Here is a 23,286-nt window from a genome sequence, read left to right as displayed (position 1 = left end):
CACAACTTTTTCCAGTTTTACTCTATCGACACCAAATTTCTCACGAAGGCCCGGGGGACTATGACGCACGTCTGCGAAAAATATCAGTAGGATAGCTTGGAAAACATGGCCACCATTGACTAAAACGTTTACGCAGGGGCGGGGCTTAATTACAAATTGGCCATAACTCGTTGCCCGTAGGTCCTATCGTCGTGAAACTCGCAGGATACGTGCGGAAGACATGCGGTGGCGTGTCCCTCTAAGCTCGTTGAGGTTAACCCACAGGGGGCGCCGCAAATGCGAAAACCGTCATTCGCCGACGCGATGTTTGCCGGGCCACGCCCCTTTCCCCCCGACTCCGATCGACTCGTCGTTTGTCGGACGCGCGCGGCCCGCGTCGCTCTACGGTAAAGCCTCTGGGACCGCGGGGGTCGGCCGCGATTTTTTCCCTTCCCCGATTCGCGCGGGGGCGGCCCGTACTTTCCAAATCTCCGCGGGATTTCTAGTTCTTCTTACTTCTTACTTCTTACTTCTTTTTATTCTTCCTCACATTTTCTAGCTGCTTCTCCTCCCACACCGTTACACGCAGACATGCCAAAATTTCACACAACGTGCGTCCCCACCCCACGGGGTGTGCTATTATACAGTTTTTTGAATTTCCGCTAGGGGGCGCTGTAATGAAGTCCCGACTGAAAGAACTTTGAGAGGCCACGCCCCGCACGCCGTAACTCCGATTGACTTGAAATTTCTCACACAGGTGTATGTTAGGGTGCTCTACGAAAAAGCCTCTGGGACCATAAAAAGTCTTCAGGGAATATTTCCCGCTAATTAGCATAAAGTGAAAAACAGCGTGTTATCCACAACTTTCTGCAATTTGACTGTATCAACACCAAATTTCTCGTGAAGCCCCGGAGGACTACAATAAACATACCCGTAAAAGATTAGTTGGACAACTTGAAAAACATGGCCGCCATTGACCAAAAAGGTTTACGCAGGGGCGGGGCTTAATAACACGTTGGCCATAACTCCTTAACCGTAGGTCCTCTCATCATCAAACTTGCTGGGTATGTGCAGAAGTCATGTGGTAGCATGTCCCATCGAAGCTTATCGCGATTAACCCATAGGGGGCGCCACAAATGGGCGGGGCATAATAACACGTTGGCCCTAACTCCTTAACCATAGGTCCTATCATCATCAAACTTGCTGGGTATGTGCAGAAGTCATGTGGTAGCATGTCCTTCGAAGCTTATCGAGATTAACCTATAGGGGGCGCCACAAATGGGCGGGGCTTAATAACACGTTGGCCATAACTCCTTAACCATAGGTCCTATCATCATCAAACTTGCTGGGTGTGTGCAGAAGTCATGTGGTAGCATGTCCCTTGAAGCTTATCGCGATTAACCCGTAGGGGGCGCCACAGGGGCGGGGCCTATCCACAAATTGGCCATAACTCCTTAACCATAGGTCCTATCATCATCAAACTTGCTGGGTGTGTGCAGAAGTCATGTGGTAGCATGTCCCTCGAAGCTTATCGCGATTAACCCATAGGGGGCGCCACAAAAGTCACCCGACTCCGATTGACTTGAAATTGATTACACATGTACAGCTCATGGTGCTCTACAATATAGCCTCTCAGAATTTTCTTGTAATTTCCGCTAGGGGGCGCTATAATTAAACCCAGACTGAAGAAAGTTTGAGAGGCCACGCCCCGCACGCCGTAAGTCCGATTGACTTGAAATTTCTCACACGGCTGTATGATAGGGCGCTCTACAAAAAAGCCTCTTGGACCATAAAAGCCAACCTGCAAATATTTTCGGCTAATTAGCATAAACTGAAAAACAGGGTTTTAACCACAACTTTTTCCAGTTTTACTCTATCGACACCAAATGTCTCACGAAGCCCCGGGGGACTGTGACGCACGTCTCCGAAAAATATCAGTAGGATAGCTTGGAAAACATGGCCGCCATTGACTAAAACGTTTACGCAGGGGCGGGGCTTAATAACACGTTGGCCATAACTCATTGCCCGTAGGTCCTATCGTCGTGAAACTCGCAGGATACGTGCGGAAGACATGCGGTGGCGTGCCCCTCTAAGCTCGTCGAGGTTAACCCACAGGGGGCGCCGCAAATGCGAAAACCGTCATTCAACGACGCGATGTTTGCCGGGCCACGCCCCTTTCCCCCCGACTCCGATCGACTCGTCGTTCGTCGGACGCGCGCGGCCCGCGTCGCTCTACGGTAAAGCCTCTGGGACCGCGGGGGTCGGCCGTGATTTTTTTCCTTCCCCGATTCGCGCGGGGGCGGCCCGTACTTTCCAAATCTCCGCGGGATTTCTAGTTTTCTTTGTAAGTTAAAACAGTAACTTGGTATGTTCACGCAGCAGAAGAGAGGGGGCGATACAGAGAGATTTTCATGTGCTGGTTGAATGGGCTCCTCCTTTTCGTTAGTTCAGGGAGGAGACACCTCCTCCTCGGAATATAGCTGGGGCAGGGAGGAAAAATAGTCAGTTGAGATATCAACTCGGTAACTTTTTGGGACGGAACCACCAAGCACCTCTCTCTCTCTCTCTTTCTTTAAACACAGATGACTTGGTAAAATTCTAAAACTTTAGATGGGGATTATTAGAACAGGGGTCTGATAGAATGGTGACTGGAATTAACGGAGATTGGGTTGAGGCAAGATCTCCCATTTACTGACTGGTGCCGTTAACAATCTTCCTTAAATCCTTACCATTTTTACAGACTCAGAGGGATGTTAGATATAGGGTTAGGCGCAAGTTTAAAATCGGAGAGCATGCAATAACTCTGGTCTTGTGCTTTGGCAAATTGTGAAAAATACCAAGAAAACATCTACTAGGGGAAAATCAACAAACACTCCGTTTTGATGAGTGACTAGGCAAATAATCTTGTTTCTGTCTTTTCTGTATTCTGATATATGATGTACTATAATATCATGTGATTGAATAAAAACCAGTAAAACGTTCCGCTTGTCTCAGTTACCAATTAGTTAAAAAGTATCAACGGACCTAGTTATAGCTTTTTCTACAGAATGACGGGAAGCGCCCCTTTGGACATAACGTAAGTTGGTACTCATGCAACGGCCGACACACGCTGACAACATTATTGAACACTATCTCATAACCAATACCTTTTTATTTAAAGGAATGTTTTTAATAACTTCCCAGGTTTAACGCGTGCAGTTGAATGCTGAAAATAGTATATCTGTTCTATTTGTAGGAGGTGGAATTAATAAACATCGGGTACATAAAACTCCAGTAAATAACTTGTGAAAGATATCCTTTGCCTGAAAGTGGTGAATGATTATCGGGATCAAATATAAAGTGTTGCATTTCATACCTAAACAAGATTCAAAAAATAGAAGAATAGGTTTAGAAGAAATGAAACGCTGAACACAGTGGGTTTAAGTAGAACAATTTTTATTTATTTAGTAGATATCCCCGGTAGTCTAGTGGGTAGGATCCCGCGCGCTCACCGCCGCAGCCCGGGTTCGCCGCTTAGCAGAAGCCGTGAGAGAAGGGGGTAGTTCTTTATGAAGAGAAGGGTTGTATAAAGCATCGTGTTACAAATGAGTTAATACTAGTTTAATAGGTCATAACTAATAAACTTAAAAACTAAATTTTCATTGAAGATCAGACTTTGGAAGTCGAGATCGCTTCAGACTACATATTATAACCATATGAAACAATAATTTTATGTTTTTTTTTAATTTATAGGCTAGATGTAGGCCTATTTATTTATTTAATATTTTTAACCCCATATCGTATCAGTTATATATTTCGCAGTTTTCACTTCGTGCTTCCTGCTTCTCTCCACCCCAGAATGTCTGTCCAATGAATGAATGACCTCAGATCACATGTGGTTTTGCTTCGTAATGCTGGTTCACTTGCAAAAGGGGCAATATGAAAGTGGACCACACCAAACAAAAAAAATCTAAACTCTATTTGGTCTGGAACTAGCGGACTTTCCCTGTGTGAATACACCCTTAATTTCTTTACTTCCGGTCCAAATGTGGTCCTTTCCATAGTAATACCATATGTTGTGAATAGGCCTATTACCTCTGTCTAATGCCTTGTTTCCACCGAGCATCGCTTACTCTAGATCGGCTGATAAACCACAGTGAAGAGTCTTTTGTTTAGCAAAAAATGTCTGCGTTCAGCTCTGTTTGTGTGGTGTTTTTCCTCCTCATTAAATGAATCAGTGGGTTACACTGTGTCGCGATGTCACCATAGTTATGTAGCTGTCGCCGCCAGCACTATTCGCTCACTGTGCCTATCGGCTAGCAGCCTTGCTCTGAGAAAATTTGCTGGCAAAGGAGGGGGGAGGGGGGGAACGGCAGGCACAGTTTGCGGAACATGGTTGTTTTGTAATCTAGATTGGCAGATCTAGCGTAAGGTAGGCAGGGTTTATGACCCTACCTTTAGGTAGGCGGGGTTTAGGCTGGACAGCGATAGTCGGTGCGAGAGTATGGGTGAAAATATCGGGCCGTGCGCAGAACGACTGCGGTCAAGCCAGCTGTCTCTTTCTTTTGCTCATTCAAACCAGACGCGACTATTTAAAGCAATTGAGTTCATCTTGTCTCTCTGTTTCATAATAGAAGACTTTGTTCCTTGTGGCTGCTTTGAAAGCTTTCTATTCCACTGTTCCTGTGATGACAGTTTGTTGTCAGCTCTGCCTTCCTCCCTCACAGACGTTCTGACACATGCCATTCATCTTGATGAGCAGTCAGCTACACAGAGTGTACTAAAGCCTCCACAGGTTAGAGAACACACACACATATTCATCTCTCTTTCTCTCTCTCTTTCATTCTACTCATCATGCTGCTTGCATGTTTAAGTTTAGCAGGATAGAGTGTCTATTTCTCAAGTTTGCTCTGCTTTCTGTGTTGTTCTTGTTCTCGCTCTCTCTCTCTCTCTCTCAGTAGATCCTCTGTTGTCATGGTAACCTAACATGTATAAAGCTGTCTCATAGCTGGTTTTGCTGACATCTATCCCACTCGGTCTGTATAATGAAGAGTGTGTCCTGTCTCTGTCATACCGTCAGAATAACTGGAAACACATCCACTGGGAGTGTTAAGACACTAACAAGAGTTTCTAGAGTGGATGTAACATATGATTTCATCTAATGTAGGTAGGCTAGCATTTTGTTTTGTTTTTATTCACGTTTTTAGTGTACATTCTTTTTTTTGTTGCATTAATCATCTCTGAAACGGTTTTAATCTACAAGGGTTCCTAACAGCTAGCACAAAGTGTTTTGCTGCCATGGAGAAAATGTATTTCTGATAGTGCTGTCAAGCAATTAAAATATTCAATCTCGATTAATCGCATTGTCATAGTTAACTCGCGATTAATCGCAATTAATTGCACATTTTTATCTATTCTAAATGTCCCATGATTTCTTTTTGTCCCATCATTAACAGCATACACAAACATAATTGGAACTTCCTTTTTTTTATTGAAAACCAGACTATAAAACAAGATAGTATTAAGTATTAAGGCTGAATTAAACTGGTTGTTGTAGGCCTTAATGTTTTGGGAGTCATTCATCCACAGCTTATTTCAGACTGTGTGGACTCACACTATACGTCTGTGTGCCGGTGGTTGCTATGTTGTGCTGCAGCCGAGGCGGAGTAGCCCTTCGTAGCGTAAATGAAAGTGAAACTGAATGACTGCCGGCTGCCACTTACGTACATAAAGCTTTCAGTTTGTGCGCAGTGTTACAAGTAGGACTTTTGCAAATGACAAGCTTTCTTTCTGTTCTCTCACCTCGTAGCCCCAGAGTCACACACGGAAGACGCTAGTAGTGAAGGAAGCGCTGAGCAGCGGGGCTCGGAAGCGATAGGTTCCGGTTTCTGCTTCAAAATAAAAGTTAAAATTGACTTGACGTTTTGCCAGTTAAATGATTTGAATGTGAAGTTACGCTGTAAGAAATGTTCAGTTTGAATTAACAGTAACTCTACTGTGAGCTACAGTTTGTGGTGTTGTAGTTGTTCTAACGTTGCTAGTTGTTGCAACAGCATGTGAAAAAACTTCAAAGTTTGCTAGGCCGAAAAAGAATGTTAATCTCACGATAAAAAAATGTACACTGGTAAAGTGGGTTTGCGTTAAAGCCGTTAATAACGTGTGTTGAGAGAAAATGAGACGTAATATACTCTTGCAAAGTGTATTTAATCAAACAGCAGAAGCTTCATGTTCTTGGATCTTTAGAATATGAAGGTCCATCTCGATCAGTGGCGTAACTTTGATGTTCATATTGGTGGGGACACATTTTGGCGAAACGTCACACAATTTGGCGAAACGCCCTCGCCCCAGACCCAGCATCCAACCGCTCACTAGTTTATTAACCAAACCAGTTTTTATCATGTATCTATGTACAGTTTAGTCAAGAGCTGAGCGGCTATCAATCGTTATGTACTAAAAAACTTATTATATTCATACATCCTTGGCTGCTTATGTTTCACAGTAGGGCTGTCCCCGACTCGGAATTTCAGTTTACGAGTGAACCGGGGAGTTGGGAGCGCAGCTGAAGCGCGAGCGTGCCCGAGCCTCGGCGAGCCGGTGAGAGAGAAACAACACAGAGCCGGTGACGGCTGCAGAGAATGGTGATTCGCGCGAGTAAAAAAGACAAGATGCTCGCGGTCTACGGGGGCTTAATTGTTTCCAAGGCGACCTATCTTTACTACAGCACATAGCAGAGCAGAATCAATAGTGCGCAATTTGCACAGCGCAAACGTACATCTGCTTTGGTTTTTTCTTTTGCCATTTCCTCTTTAGTTTTGACCACTCTTCTTCTATGGCGTTTGACGTGACGTGACACATTACCGCCACCTATTGCCCTGAAAATAGTTCCGAATGTCTTCTCCTTTCCTTTTCTTCCCCGACATTCTTCCATCTGAGTGGCTGGTGGATACACATTCGAGGAATCTACATTTCAGTTTAGAATTATACAATATGCAATATTTCTCAATACACTAATAAGAATTTAAGGAATCTAACATTTCAGTCAGGAGACATACAATATACAATATTTATCATTACACGCGTTTAACTGACAGCACTCATTTCTGAGAATTGGAAACAGGTAGAAAATGTCTCCCAGAGTCCTTTTCCTGCAGAAACAGAACGACTAGAATGACTCATATTACATCAGTATCAGTAATTAGAATTTATCTATTAGATTTGATAGCAATCCATCCAGTAATTGTCTTAGTTGGCCATATCCTGTATGGACCCATGCTGTGAGTCAACACTGAATCAAACAACAATTTAACATGATATTAAACTTTTAGGCATTGGAACCAATATTGGTAATGTTTGTTTGTTTAGGATCCTTATTAGCTCCTGCATTGCAGCATCTATTCATCTTAAGGTCCCTGAGAGAGAGAGAGAGAGAGAGAGAGAGAGAGAGAGAGAGAGAGAGAGAGAGAGAGAGAGAGAGAGAGAGAGAGAGAGAGAGAGAGAGAGAGAGAGAGAGAGAGAGAGAGAGAGAGAGAGAGAGAGAGAGTGTGTATGTGTAAAGGGAACATGACAGATAGAGGAAGGGAGAGACGGACAGAGAGAGAGATAGAGACACAGAAAGAGAGATTTGTTACTTTCCATCCATCATGAAACCACAGCCTGGTCACATGCAGTACATTAACTAGCCATTAGGAATCAATGCTTCATCCATAATGCATTATGGTCATAGGTGCATTAAGAAGTCATGACATTAACATCTGATTGATTTCATCTGAATGGGTGGCACCAAACCCTTTTAGCCAAAAAGCATGGTGGAACCAATACTATAACTGCAGCCAAGGCGCAGTGCTTTATACTACGGAACACAATGTAAAAAATGTAAAAAAAACATGTTGACTACTTTCTAATACAGTACGGCAAAAGAAGCACATACAAACAATATTAAAATGTTCTTATAATATTAACAGTCTTTTTTGTTTTTTCCCAAGGCATCTAAAACAGCACCTTCATAAAAAAAATGTACACATACTTCACACACAATAGCTCCAACGTCTAATAATTAAAGCCCCTGTAATCAAAAATCCGGAAAATCCTTCAAACTATGTAAGATGTGGAATTAGTTGCGTGATAGTAAGCATCTGAAAAGAGTTGGGCAAATTTATCATTCCAAATTAAAGATATTTTAAATGTGATACATTTTACAGAAATTCGGTTAAGATTTTATGCTCTGGTTCTTATGACACGTTAAAGGGATAGTTAAGTATTTTTAAAGCGGGGTTGTATGGGGTACTTAGGCATAGTTAATGTGTTACCTTCTGGAGATGGGGGTCAGCGGAGTCATTTTAAGGAGTTTGGAGGAGGCCAGCGTTGTATTGTTGCAAAAGGGGTCAGAAGAAAAACTTTATTATTCCACATGTATAAAAGCTTACCTGAAACCTAACTAGCTGTTCAATTGTACGTTTAACTGAGATTCTTTCCACAGCTTTAGTTTAGCGCCAGACAGCCGTTTATTTATTCAGTCAATAAAACAAACTTGAAGAAGGAAGCAAAAATAAGATAAAATAAAAAAAAAACTTTTGATAATTACAGAGAAATAGAACAGAAATAGAATAGAAATAGAAAAATAAAGTAAGAATGCATCAAAGTATCCACACATTTCTTTTTAGTTTTCAATTTGAGAGTAGGTCGGCAATAAAGTTCATTGCCTTGCCTTGCCACAATTGGGGACTCTGCCTCCAAAGCCATGAGCTTATCAGTGCCTCCAATTTCTCCCACGGACACAGATTCACCACTGTTCTTTATTTTGTAACAAAATAAGGGCCTGACCTATGACTAAATGACTGACTAGAATTTATATGAACATTTCACTTTTTGCTGGGGTGGAGGATTTGGGGAGAAAATGGCAGTTGGGATATAAATTTTAATCCAAATACCTCAACCGCTCCACTTGTTCTCTTTGGTCCCTCCCTGACACGCTCTATACCAACAAAGTCGTGCCAAAGTGAATGGACAGTCCCAACAGCCAATAAGAACAGAGAAGCGGAGGCTCGCTCTGATTGGTCAAAGTGTACAGCTCATGTTAAATTTGACTAATCAGAAATCACATACCCCAGCTTTAATTGTGGACAACAAGCATTGCGTGTCAAACTCATGCATGAGAATTCAACAATGCTTCCAAATGGCATCACCACATCAGTATGTGAAGTTATTGACAGGATGGAGAGCTCAAGGCCAGAGGCTGATTTTATTGTGACCGGGGATTTTGAGAGCGGGGTCAGTGGAAACTGAGTTTTCAGTTCCAGGAAGCAGGTTCAGCGTAACTCTTTTTCAGGTACTGCGGTAAGGTTAAACTAACCTGCTCACTGGCATGATTGCTTCAACACACGCCAATGTATGTGTCATTTAAGCAGAAGTTAGGATGGAAGGAAGTGTTAGAACAGCGTGTCCCTTTTCTTTAAGAGCAGATTGAAACACAAATACTGCACAGAAAATCACCATCGGATTCATTTCCTGGTGATTTTCTGTTTGGCATCAGTTTCAACAGCAATCAAGATTCAGGAAGGTTACTTGTCATATGCATAACAACCACAGCAGCAGTCATTGGCAATGGAATTCTTAAAGGCCTACTTCACCGGTGGGAATCGGTGACATCACAGTAAGAGAAATGTAGGGTTAGACAGTGAGACCATAAAACACTCTTTCTGCCTTTTCTCAGGCAAGGATGAACCAATTTCATTTTTCTTGCACATTTATACTACATAGGATCTCAGAATTCAATACACCTTCATATTTCCACCGGTGAAGTAGGCCTTTAAGTGCCAGGCTCCACTCAACAATATAGAAGATGAAAATGTATAATGGAAACACAAAGCATGATTCTATTGGATATGCAAACATGACTTTTTTATGATCATTTAAATAATGTATTTAATTCATTACATATTCAATTACCTCATGTTAAACTAACATGACTTTAACCTGCTCAAGTTAGTCTGAGACTATTCAATTATAAAGGATCTGCATAATTTTCCACATATTTCTGTGCACTTTGATTTAAATAAAGTCTTTTTGTACAACTAACTGATCCATCCTAATCTCTTATCTGCAACATTTATCATATAACATTTTCAAAATAAATAAATAACAAAGAATCAACTTTGTTTTAACATGTGTATTTTTTTCAAAGAATACAACATTTTTAACACCGTTTGTTAACTTTTCAAACATTCATAGTGTTTGTGAGAACTTAGGTTCTTAGAGAACGTGTTGTTGTCCAGCTCCATTACAACTTTCTGTGCCAAGGTCAATGTCATGTCCAGCATAAATGCTATTAGTAACAATGGTCCATACGCAACAGCTCACTGTTTTTATAAAGTGTGTTGCCTTGTAGCTCAGCAGCTAGTAAAATGTCCTCTGATATCACTGTCTTTCAAAATGGCTTTGTTACTCACATTTCACAATAAAAAAACAATTCTAAAATAGGGAAACAAAAATACCTTTGGTAGCAGCTCTATTAGTTTAAGTGAAAACTGCAAATCTGACAAGGCACTTTGATGCAAGAGGCGCATTTTGGGATTACATGAGCGCCAGAGAAACAGTCCCCTGAAAACACAGTAGACATGCTGTATGTAAATACTGCTAAAAGGAACAGCAAAATAGTTGTTTGTCAAAAGTCCAGAATAAATGCAGTCCATGAGCAACAATGATCCAATGCTAACAGCTCACTAATAGTGTCTCTCTCGTGGTGCCGTCCTAGCCTGGTCCTACCAGACCATCGTACTTCATTTCAAGAAGGTCTGGAATCGCTCAATTGACAAACGTTCGCTCACTTGGAGGCGGGTGTCTGTTGAAATTTAAAACTATTGGATCTGCCCAGTCCCACTCTGGATCTGCCAACCAATCGCATAACGTTTGGTCATGATGTATGTCATGCGCCAGCCTCTGACTACAACTGAAACTGGCGCACGTCATTGTTCTCAGCCACTCCCTCTGTTCGCTGATTGGTCATGTAAAAATCGATCCTGAGAAAGCCTGCGACTATACCACAGACCCATACTGACTACTGAAGGGAAATTAAAATTGAGTAGAAGTAGGTAGGCGGGCAGTGCCAGGCTACCCAAGTGAAAAAATAGTGTATTTTTATACATAAAGTATATTTTAAGTGTATGAAGTATAATAAAAGTTTGTCCAAGTATATCAACGCCCTTGTGTACTTTTTAATAGTATACTTTGAGTATTTTATTTTGTGCTTCATATGTGCTTCAATGCATTATTCTAAAGTAGAGTTAAAATATGATTTTTATTAGTATATTTAAGTGTTGTATAAATATATTTTTAAAGGTCGCATATTATGCAAAATGCACTTTTTCAATGTTTTTTAACATAAATATGGGTCCACAGTGTGCCTAGAGACTGCCAAAGTATCAAAAAAAGAAAACTCTCTCCTTTTCTCACTCTCCCTTTCTGAAAACCTCCAACCCTCCCCCCAATATACTCCAGTCATAATTCTCTCAGTTTCTGACGTCAAAAACTGAGAAGCCACCTCCCCCCACATTAGTAACCAGAAACTTCCACCGTGCAATAGTCTATGATAACCCCACCCCCCATTTCTTATTGGTCCACGGCCCGAGATCCTCTGGAAAAATATCCCTTCAAACACCATGTTGTTTTCCCTTTAAGCGACAAGATGCCCGTAGTACAGCAAGACATGCTGAATGTTGCATAAACCAAAACAGAAGCTGTTTGCTCATAATCCACTCATTTATCTTAACCACAGCAGTCTAATTATGCCGCGTTTATAACAAGACCAAGGATAGGAAGCTATTTGTGTAGTAATTCCATCAGTGAAACTAAAAAGGAATGTCCTCAATGGTTATTTGCCTGTTATTTACCTAGTGTAGCATGTAGCTTCGGGAGTATCATCCAGCTTTTCCTCAAAATACTCTTATTTATCTTACCAAGAGCAGTCTTATAATGCCTCGTTTTTAATAACACAACGGATAGGAAGCTCCTTGTGCTTTTTTTCTAACGGTGAAACTAAAAGATATGTTTTTATTGGTGTTTTTGCCTGACTGGTGTATAGCTATTAGCTTTGGGACAAGCATCGAGCTTTTGCTCATATAACCTATTTATATTCCCCACAGCAATCTAGTAATGCCTCGTTTTTAACAAGACAAAGGATTGGAAGCTAATAGTTTGGAAGTCAAACTTTGAAACTAATGTTTTCACTGATTTAAGTGTTATTTTTAGCCGTTAGCCCCCGAGTAGCTTCACAGTAGCCTCCATCATTTGCTGCATTTTGATTGTGAACATGCCGTTTCCATTAGCTCGTAGCTGTCAATATTTCAAGAACAAAAAAAATTTAATTGATAAAAAACATTTATAACTAGTTTCATAAGAGTGATTTGATCATATACATTCCTTAAATGTAACAATTATATAAGGGTAACTCACCAATGAATACTTTACCCACCGAAGATTTACTTTTTTTATATTAAGAAAAGTACACATTTTTCTCTTTGCAACTCTTTGCAACCAAATAGGGCATAGCAAACTATTTTTTAGAATTTTATATTATACATTTAGTCTACACAATCGCTCTTTTAGGGTTTATTTTATTGTAATAAATGTTGTTACCTTTTAATTCCGTATTGTGGTTTTTAACTGCTCACCCCTGATTAAAAGTATTACTCCTAAAAGGATCATCTTTATTTTCTCTATTTGTGTAAAAAAAACCTGTGCAATAAAAGGAATTATCTGAAAATATGTGAGAGTATTGCACATTTTATTACACCATTTACATGTAGAACATTAACATAGGCTACATTTTATAATGCGAGTGTATTAAAAATATGCAAATTTTATTCATTTATTTTTTTAATGTAATGACAGTATGCTAAATGTATAGTAATATATATATATATATATATATACATACGTATATATCAGTGAAAACTATTCAGCGGCTGTGGCGAAGTGGGTAGGGCGTGGGTAGACTCGCAACTACAGGGTCGGTGGTTTGATCCCCCGTCCTGCCACATGTCCACGTGTATTAATTGCTCCTGATAGTTTGCCCGCTGTGTGTGGATGTTAATGTGGGAATGGGAACAGGTCTCCCATGAAAAATGGGACTTACCTGAATAAATATTATGCTATTGATGAATAAAAAGCCTTTACTGAAGTATATTAGTAAAATGCTAATAGTAAACTATTGGTATACTTTTAATGAATAAAAACCCTTTGCTGAAGTATATTTTAGTATAAACGAAGTATAGGTTCAAAAGCATACTTAAATAGTATACTTAAGTACAAAATAAGTTGTACTATTTTGGTATGCAAATGAGGTAAGAAATACACTTAAATTGTGTTGAAGCCCTACTTAAAGGATTACTTCACCGATACGGAACCGGCGTTCCATCATTATAAAATGGCTATTATTATATAAGGAAAGAGGTTTTTCTTGACTTAGTCTTCCCTTGGCCCAGATGTCCTGATAACCCACACCCACATCCTACATAGCTCTCGCGCTCGCAACACGTCATCGTGCGGAGCTATGGCTTGCTGCTGGAAGGGCTAAGGACTACAGACCACTAGTTCTGCAAATTGTTATGCCCCCCTATAAGGAATGAGGGGGGCGGGAGCTCAAAACAAAATGTAAACACAATATCCGCCATGTTTCTTCCCCGCTTAGCGAGAAGCCGAGTCCCGAAAAACTCCGACCATGGCACAAGGACATTTTCCATTTGTAACGCCTGAAGGGGATTTGTAATGTTTACTGCAGTGAACGGAAATTTGTGTCTACCAGTCGAAACCGGATTACAGCGAGGAAGAGAGTTGATAGTCGTAAGGAGGAAGAGGAGAAGCTAGCTACACTAGTACACTCTAAAAAATATTTCAAGGGCTTAGTAAATGTAACAGTAATATAAAAGTATTTTTTGCTTGAAAAAGATGAGTAAACATCATTTTGGTGAGCATTTGGGTTAACTTAATCAAAATTCATGAGTAAAAATTAAACAGAAATATTTGTGTGAAATGTAATAAATAAAGTAAGTTTATTTAATCAACAAAATGTATTACTTGACTGACAGATTACATTGTGTAAATATTTTAGAATAATTACAGTATGTTTCATTGATATTTTTGAGAATAAACTATGAATAGAAAATATTAAGTAAATCTACTCATTATTCATGGTTTGTTTTACTTGATTTCTAAGGTTTGAAATCTACTCAATATTTTTGAGTGTAAAAATGTTACATCAATTAAATTAAGTAATATGCAGTATCTGTTTTCAGAGTGTAGTAGGCCAGGCAAAGTAAGGCATTTTGGGGCCAAAAATAGAATAAATTGTAAAATAATTTTTTTCAGCTCAGATAATTTCTATGAGGTGTCCAGAACAACATACTAAAAGTCCTAAGAAGTCCTAGTTGAGGAAATATGTTTAATTCTCATCAATCCGAGATGTGTGCCAATAAGGCAAGACACCAATAAATCCCAATAGGGCTATTTTTTTTCCTTTAGTCCTATCAAAATGAAACTTTACACAATGAAAGCATCCATGAAAATTTAAATGTTTTGTATTACAAGTTTCTTTGAACATTAATTTTAATATGCAAATGAGCTATACACTAATCGTACATGCCCAAAATAAACCCAAATAGGCTTAATTTTTTCCTTTACTCCTACCACAATAAAACTTTACATAGTAAAAGTATACTTGAAAAGTAAAACATTTTGTATTACAAGTTTCTTTTTAAATTAATTTGAATATGCACATGAGCTCCACACTTATTGAATATCCAATCATCGTACTGCCAATGGGTGATGGCAATGCTGCTTTTAGACTGGCCTCTAACCTGAAAAACTGCCTGGCTTACCTGCCAGGGGTATAACAGGTGCCTCTCATGAATTAGATTTGTCTCTTCAAATACCACTGCACGCAATTTGATAGCACTACAACCAATCAGAGCAATGAACAAGGTGACGTATTAAGCCCCGTTCGTTTAGCGAACAGCGGGATTAACTGCTAAATTTAACTTTTGCCGTGGTCGGTCGGCAAAACAGAACATTCCTCTTACTTGCTAATGAAAGATTTGAGTGCCGTCTTCCAAATTGTAAAGGGTCGAGGCCCCAGAGCACCATACATAGGGCTCTGGCCCGCCCATATCAGATAGAACCAAATAAAACGCAGCTCAGGATTTCTTGACATATTTAATGAGCTTCAATGGAGAGTGCCCAGACCAACAGGCGCAGCACATTTAATTTGCCAGCGCCTAGTGGCAGGTCTGGAGTTCCAGGCCAGTGCCATTTCCTTTCCTATGCCAAATAGACGAGATGTAGAATCACAGCCTGAAATGGCATGGAGAAAGAGGAGATTGTCACACACCTTGGGACCAAGTAACTCCTTTGTCTACTTTATGCACCATATCCGTCTTGTTTTTGTTGCTTTCTTTGGTTCTGGTGCCAGAAACAGCTCCTGTGCATTCAGATCAGCATGATGCAACAAGAGCACTATCAAGTCTGTGTCATCACCTACTGAGACTGTGTCTTTTGTTCTGGCAGAGGTAATGGCAGTTTGGACAATAAGCACATCTGCATCGTGCTTTGCATGGTTTGTTATACACCAAGTTTCTTTGAAAATTAATTTTAATATGCAAATGAGCTATACTCTAATCAAATATAGGCTACCCAAAATATATCCGCATAGGCTTAATTTTTTCCTTTAAAGATCCAAGTGACTGCTGCAGATATTGCTGCGGTTGGTTGCATACACATTCAGTACTTTATGAGTCCTCCTATACGTGAACCTATTGTGTATCAGCCACTGGCTCTGTTGCCAGCAGATAACAAAACATCACAGCTGGATGTTTTCTGGAAGACATACCTACTCCTTCACTCTCAAAGGCCATTATGGTCTGGTATGATGCAGATCCTGCATCTTCTAGATCAGGGCTATTCAATTAGTTTTGAATGGGGGCCGGTTGGTGGAAATGATCCAAAATGAGGGGCCAGAAAAAAATGGCTAAAATTGATGAGCATCACATCAATAGCTACATATACTGTAAAACACTACAACAACATAGGAGTGCATATATTGTCTTTATTTTATCAAATAGAGTTCACCAGCTTATCAAAAAAAATCCCTATTTGATTAACATAGGTTGCCTGTTGTCTAAGTGTTTAACAATCTTATCAGTTCAGGAAAACACAATAGGATAACTCTTCAACAGTTTATCAAAATACATAGAAATAAATGTACTCTAAGTGCAACAGCTTATCAAAATACAGGTAGGCCTAGGTTTAGTTAGAGTGCAACAGCTTATCAAAAAACATAGAAATAAATGTAGGCTACTCTAAGTGCAACACCTTACAGTGGTTCCCCCAAAAAATGTGTTTGTCAAGGGGTCACTGTCCAGGGTCACGGGAGGCTGTATTTTGCTCAAAGATGCCAATGCACAGTACAGAAATAAACAACTGCTTATTTGAATACAAAAAAACTACAGACACTGACTTTACAGTTGTGCAATTTTGTTTGCTATGAGAAGGTACAAATTTTGTGCAAACATGCAAAGTTCTACTGGTGCAATATTATGCAGACACACTAAATACAAATAATGGACCATACACTTACACTGCGGTACAATCGCGCCCGCAAAGCTGCATACACAGAGCAGCTGATAGAGAAAAGCTTGGAGGCACATGTGCACATTTATTTACTGCAGATCGCGGCCTTTTGCGCAGTTATGACCATGCAAAAGCACACATCACACGTGCTTGTACATTGATTGTGCATCACTAAAAAAAAAATAATAATAATTTTTTTTTTTTTTTGGGTCGGTCGGTAGTCAAGGCGGGGGCCAGTAAATATTCCTTCGCGGGCCGCACATGGCCCGCGGGCCGCCTATTGAATAGCCCTGTTCTAGATGAACACCCTGGGAGAGCTTCATTAACATTCATCCAATGATTGATCTTGATCCCAGTGATGAATCCTACATATACTCAACATTGAGGTTTGTGGCAACTCAAGCTCTGCAGTATGATGTGACCCCTGTTCTGACGTTCGACCAACCCCTTCTGGAAAGCCTTGACCATTATAAGTTAACTTCTAATACAAATGTTTTACTTTTCATGTAGACTTTCATTGTGTAAAGTTTTAATGTGGTAGGAGTAAAGGTAAAAATTAAGCCTGTAAGAACATGGGTATAGACAGCAGTCCAAGGTAAGGTAACAACAACATAAGATATTTTATTGTTTACAAAGGAAAATGTTGTGGCATCATGCTCAATAAAGAAACCATGGTAACACACAATGAGACAATTCTTAAAAGTAAACTGTCCAATATACGAACATGATAAAGATAAAATACAAAAGATGAGCTATAAACAAAAAATATTTAAAATGTAGCTTTAAATGAGTGACTGGTGGCTGATAGGGCACAGGTTGAGGTGTGAGGACAGTATTAGCAGAGCCTTAGATGGGATGCTGCTGAATTTGAGGTTAGGGACTGATGATATCCACTCAGAAACGTCACTGCAACCTCCTTGGTGTGGGCACTGGTTGCAGTTGAGTGGGAGACAGCCATTGATCAGATTGATCAACTTTTTACCCCACTATCACAGCTGACATGGAGGCTGTAGACATCGGATTCTGAAATGTCACCATAAAATACAACAGTTAGGCTACTAGTGAAACGTTAGCTGTGAGCACTCACTGAAAATGATTGCGGATGAAAACTTTTTTCTTTAGTTACATTACAAACACACTAACGGTTGTTACATTAGTTTGTATTACAAACACACAAACGGTTGTTAAATTAGTTTGTTTCTGAAACTGTTTAGCAAGGTGTCCCCCCCGCGACCCCCCCTGACAGCAGCTATAATTGCATACTATGTGAACAGAAATATAGTCTAATAGGTTGAAAGTCTTACCTGTACACGAGTGTGTTCTGCAGGAGGCGGTGCATTAGAATAGCCTATAGGACAGGGTCCCGGTCTGCATACGTCCCTCCCGTCCAGAGTGTCCTCTTCATGCCCAGTTTCAGAGTCCTCCGGTTTGAAGGCTAGGCTAGTTTTGTTGATAGCGCGCAGCCTGTGGGCTAAACTAGCCTAGCAGCAGGCATTGTTGAAAAACTATCTTGAAAACTAGCAAACTTAGCCTATAGTGCGCGTTTCCTTCCCTCCGTTTTACAGTGAAACCGGAAACTATACATTCATACTTCAGAAAAAATCATTAATTGTGGAATCTAAATAGTGTCTGTATTTGTCGAGGTATCGCCAACAACTGTTGGAAAGCAGTGTCTGAAATCGCGCACTCACGTAAGTGCACTTACATTGAGTGCACTTTATTATCCCTACAGTACACTTACTTATAGACGCAGTGCTCTCATTTCTACAGTGCACTGTCCAAACTGCCGTTGCGCACCTACCGGAAATGACTTTGTATTTTGAAGGTTCTTCTTCGGTGGTATTTTTTTTTAAACGGTCGGATACAGTCTAAAACAGTGTAGTTGTACGGAAAAACTAAACAAATGTGTAATTTAACTTTTGTAGAGCGCGTCCGTCTCCACAGTTGCTTCAAGCTCCTCTATTTTGATTTTAATGTTCCGTCCTCTCCGCTACGTAGGCAAGATGGCGGCCGTTGAGTGTGGAAAGTGTCCATCGCTCCACACTCAAGTTTTAGACCGTTTTGAGTGCACGACCGAGGAACTTACAGTGCACTGCATTTTGGCACACTCTCCGTTTTTGCGCAAAGTGCACTCAAAAAAGTAAGTGTAAGTACAGAAGTGCGCGATTTCAGACACAGCAACTCTCATCCGAGTCAGACGAGACTACAAGGAAAATGTGGGCGGGGCCTAGGAGAGCTGCAAGCGCAGTGCATTGTGGTAGTAGGAGGATTTCTGACTTTTGAGCCAGAGACAGCCAGAGAGACTATAAAAACACTCTTTTTGCCTTTTCTCAGGCGAGAATGAACCGATTTCTAATTTCTTTGGACATAGGATTATAGAGTTCAATACTATAGCACCGGTGAAGTAATTCTTTAAGTATAACTTAAGTTGTTTCAATTTAACACAACTTAAAGTATATTGCTCAAAAACACACACATAATATATTAAAGGTCTCATATTATACACTTTTCTGTTCTATTATACACCATAAATATGGTCTTAGAGGTCCCTAATACGTTTTCCTTTAATTGTTTGCTGAAAAAAAACTTTCAGATCATTTATTGTAGTATGCCTCTATACCCTGATTTTCAGCTAATCTCATGATGGCCTATTTTTGAAACCGAGCTGCAGCTCCCCTCGTTTTATATACAATCTATGAGCTCCCCCCGCCCCTGTCCGGAAGCGAAGCCATACGCCTCGCCCTCTGTCTGTTTGTGAACAATGATGACGTCTTTGCCGTGCCTGTTGCCACCGTTAGGTTTAGCCTACGAACCATGTCTAGTGCTAGTAACACAGGAGCTCAGCCGCACTTTGAACAGTTTGACATGACCGATCCTTGTCTACATGAAAGACTATGTTCATACAGATGCACTGACAGCCACAAGCTAATGGAAACGGCATGTTCATAATAAAAATGCAGCAAAAGATGGTGGCTACTGCGAAGCTAGCTCGGGAGCTAGCGGCTAAAAATATCTCTAAAATCAGTGAAAACAATAGCTTCAAAGTTGACTTCTGCACTATTAACTTCCAATCCTTTGTCCTGTTAAAAACGAGGCATTGCTACTGGCATACCCGTCGCTATGGGCGGGCCATAGGGGGCCGGGCCCGCCCCCAGAAATGCTTGTGCCCCCACACTTGGGGCACAGATCTCTAAAAAAAAATTACTTTCATTTTTATTTTATACTATCATAGTAGCTAATTTTGTGTTGATAAATACTAATGTTGCATTCTTTATCATCAAAACATTTAAAATATTAATAAACAATGGTGTGATTTTGTTTGATTGATGGGAGTCTATCTACACTGCAACAGCCTATCACGGCCTTACTGAAAAGAAAGTAAGGCTACGTAGGCCTACGTAATATGTCAATGCAGCCGCTCAACAGTTACCGCGCATTTTGAAAGTGAAGCTGGATGAGTTTTCGCCGGCTTACTATTTAATTTCTAGTTCATCATAATCGATATTCGGTAACGGTTGAAAAGCCCACCAACAGTCTCCTCTGCCAAATCGGATCGTCAAACTGTTGTCACTTTTCGAGCGGCATGACAGACTACAATCCGAAATTATGGACTTGTTCAGCGCGGTGACACTTCTGATTGCGTAAAGCCACAGTTTTGCACCGTGGGAACTCTGCGCTCCTCCAGCCACGGCCATCGAGGCTGTGGCGGAGACCGACCCCGGTCCAAGCAAGAGAAGACGCTAGGCCTGGGCAATAATTCGATACGATTAGTAATTGCGATTAAACTCCCGTCGATTAAGTCAATATGCGTTTGACATAAATCCTCGATATGAAAATTTAAAAAAAAAATAAATAAAAATTATATGGATTTACCTAACAGCCAATCACAAAGCAGAAATAAACTCAACAGCCAGTCAGATTGCAGTTTTGCATTTCCTGTCTAATTACACGCCCATTTCCTGGTGCGACGTGCATGTTTGAGCTTCAGCAGTAAGGAAAGAGGAGGAGAGCCTTGTGTGATCACCTCGGCAAGAGTGAAGAGAGTGTTGTGTTTAGCGAAAAATTACGGCGCAGGACTCAGTTATAGTGCTTTTCCTCTTCATTAAATTAATCAGTGGGCTACAATCAACACTGTCTCGCTGCTACGATGACACCATAGTCAGGTAGCTGCCGCAGCCAGTGCTGTTCGCTCACTGTCTCTGTCGACTCGCCCCGAGCCGCCTCTGTGCATTTACCGGAGTTGTACGCTCACAGCACGGGGGGAATATAGGCTATTGGAGCGGCCACACAGAAAGTGTGAAAATACGCGACAAGTATTAACCGCCGTCTGACCGCTGCTATCAGCAGCGCGAGCAGTGGTTGCACTAAAGCAGTGGTTCTCAAAGTGCGGCCCTCGGGCCAATGGCGGCCCGCAGAAACATATTTGGCGGCCCGCATTGAATTATGAATTACTAAAAAAATTAAAATAAATAATTATATATATATATATATATATATATATATATATATATATATATATATATATATATTTTTTTTTTTTGCAACGCACAGAGGGGATGCGTCCCCCGTAACAGTAAAACAGCACATGGGTTGAAACACTTAAATATCCCTCCTAATTATTTATATTAATTCCCCAATTATTAATAAAAACACCCCTACAGTGGACCGTACCATCTTAAACTTGCCGACGTTCCAGACGGCTGGTCAGCCTCCCGCAGTGCAGAAGGCAGTGTAGTGGTCCCAATGTAAGTTGTTAGATAGTGAGCTTGTCAAGCCCAATACGATGCACTCACCTTCAAGGTGAATTAGATTAGGTCAAGTGTCCAAGGATGGATGCTAACATTATCTGGGGCCTATCCGAAAAGTCCAATCTCCTAACCTATAAGCCTCCTTTCCTATACCTTAACCCCTAAACGTCATCGGGGTTAAGGAGAGATGAAAGGTGCTTCCTATCGAACATAGGAAAGGACAGCGCTGTTTCAAATGAATTCGACTCCACTTTTCCTAACCGACGTCATTGCGCGACGGCGAGTATTGCTGACGTAAGTCACTAGCGTGAAACTACACTATAGCCTATTCTCCGAAAATTGACTACAACAAGCGCTCGTTTGATCCATGCATTCTTTTCATATTGATTTTAATCAGGTTGTCGCCAACAGAGTGAGAATCACTCCCATATTCACATGTGGAATAAAAAGAGGCTTCACTTGTGTTGATGTTGAAATGAACTGCCCCCAGTAACTTCATTAAATGTGAAGTTGGTATTTTATTTTCTTATGGTGTAAATTATGTGCTACGAAAATAACTATTATGATGTTGGTCTTTTATGAGTTCTTTATTATCTTTAGCCTGTGTGTGTGTGTGGGTGTGTGTGTGTGTGTGTGGGGGGGGGGGGTATTTTGTTTTAGCCGAGTTAAATCTTCCTCTCTTCTGTTTGACCTCTCGTTCGTATTCGTGTTGAGTCGGTAAACTCCGGCGGTGGCCTGTTGCTTTAAATCTTGCCGCCGTAAAGGATTATGGGATACCACTATCTCCTTTCCTTTAGCATAGGTTGGTCCGGAGTAACCTATGCTAAAGGAGGGTTAAAGGATGAATCGAGGCTCCTTTCCTATGCCTTTCCTAAGCATTTTGAGATTTCGGATCACCTATCCGCCGAGTACTTCCGGTTCATCTCGATAGGAAAGGAAATTTCCTATGCAAAAAATACTTTTCGGATAGGCCCCTGGTTTCTAACTCTTTTGCCTAAAGTTTAGCTAAAAAGCTAACGTTAGCTAGCTGCTGATAGCCATGGAACTATCTACCTAGTTGACTGCTGATAGCCCACCCTGTTTATTTCCAATGTATAGTGGCATAATTGCACTGCTGCTGCATCATGAGTCCTACAAAAAACACTCCAAAAGGTGATACGTTTTCAATGTGCAGAAAGTTTTGAACAATAAAGTAGAATAAATATTTGAATGCAATACAGACTCCCTCAGTGCCGTATTGATTTATATTCCATTAGATTTGCGTCAATAGGAGCTAGTTGTCTTTTCCTTAATATGTCCACCATAAATAAATACAGAAGACAAAAATTATTGCATAAAAATTTACCAGAATGCACAAAATGAAGTGTTTGAACCTCAAATTTTTCTGGGGGACTACCCCCACACCCCCGCTTTGAATGTGTCCTCCCCCCCAATGTTGAAATGAAACCTAGCCCTTAATTAATTAATTAAAATGTGTTAATTACACATTACTGGATGCAGACCAATACATGTAAACTGTAAAGATGCAACCTGGCCATTGAAATGATTTCAGTTCTTTCAATTGTTTTCCTTCGGCGGCCCTCGGCCCAATGTTGGGTTCCTAAATTGGCCCTCAGCTATCAAAAGTTTGAGAACCCCTGCACTAAAGGCTGCACTGTGTGTGTCCCACTGCTACGATGACACCACGTAGCTGCCGCGGCCAGCGCTGTTCGCTTACTGGCTCGCAACACGGGGGGAATAAATATAGGAGCGGCCACACCGAAAGTGTGAAAAGTTTTAACCGCCGTCCGACCGCTGCAGCACTCCAGTCTATCGTATCGTATTTTGCGGTAGTTGAACCTTATGAAAAACTATCAAAAAGAAGCAAAGCTACAGTAGCCTATAACATACAGTTAGCTGTTCAGTTCAGCCTCATTAGCCTGCTGGTCTGTAAGACCATGTAGCAACAGCATGAGCATCTCCC

The sequence above is a fragment of the Ammodytes marinus genome, assembly GCF_949987685.1.
Source record: "Ammodytes marinus genome assembly, chromosome: 5".
Taxonomy (NCBI): domain Eukaryota; kingdom Metazoa; phylum Chordata; class Actinopteri; order Uranoscopiformes; family Ammodytidae; genus Ammodytes; species Ammodytes marinus.
Note: the sequence above shows the minus strand (reverse complement) of the source record.